This window comes from Triticum dicoccoides, chromosome 6B (genome assembly GCF_002162155.2).
Source record: "Triticum dicoccoides isolate Atlit2015 ecotype Zavitan chromosome 6B, WEW_v2.0, whole genome shotgun sequence".
Lineage (NCBI taxonomy): Eukaryota > Viridiplantae > Streptophyta > Magnoliopsida > Poales > Poaceae > Triticum > Triticum dicoccoides.
In genome coordinates, this window is record NC_041391.1 from 680,383,637 (window position 1) to 680,384,463 (window position 827).

Here is an 827-nt window from a genome sequence, read left to right on the forward strand (position 1 = left end):
TTGAAAACCCCTCTTTTACATTGGGTTGCAAGTATTTGTTCTTTGTGTGTAGGTGTCATTCATGTAGTGTTGCATGGTTCTTCTTTTGGTTCGATAACCTTGATCTCATCACTAAGGGAAATGTGTACCATAGTTGTGGTGCATCAACCCTTCCTCTTTGGGGAAATACCGACGTAGTTCAAGACGCATCACTAGCTGATTGTTTTATAAAGGGTCTAGGGCCTAAGGAGAATGCATCGGTGTGTAACAAGATGGGCATGTTGAATATCTTTGGCCCATCTTGAGGAGGAGTATTGGTGTAATTTAAAAGTTTGTAAAGAACTTCTATGCATATTGAAGGAAAATAAATTGGAGCGAGAGCATCTATACCCGGATGCCACAAACCCGCCCTATACGCTCGGGCGGACGGCCCGGTCATGAAAAATTGACCCAGACGGGCACCTCAAACGGGACTCAAACGCACTGGCTGACTGGCTGCCCTCATACCCAGCCCAAATATGGGGCGAATATGCGGGTGTCTGGGCGCGTCCGTCACGTCGGACCCGACCCGCGCTGACCCACCCGACCCCACAAATATTCTTCCCCGTCCGCTTGCCGGACCAAACCCTAGGCACTTCACTCCACTCCACTACTCCGTCACCCAAGCTCACCACCAGCAATCTCCGGCCGTCTCTGGTATGGCGGGCAGTGGATCTGACTCCGACCAGTTCGGATCCATCGACCAAGGTGTCATGCCGTGCAGGTTGGAGGAGGCAATGTCCGTCCGCATTGCACTCTGCCGCTCCGAGGAGGATAACGCCGGACCGATGACAGGATCTGTATGGCGC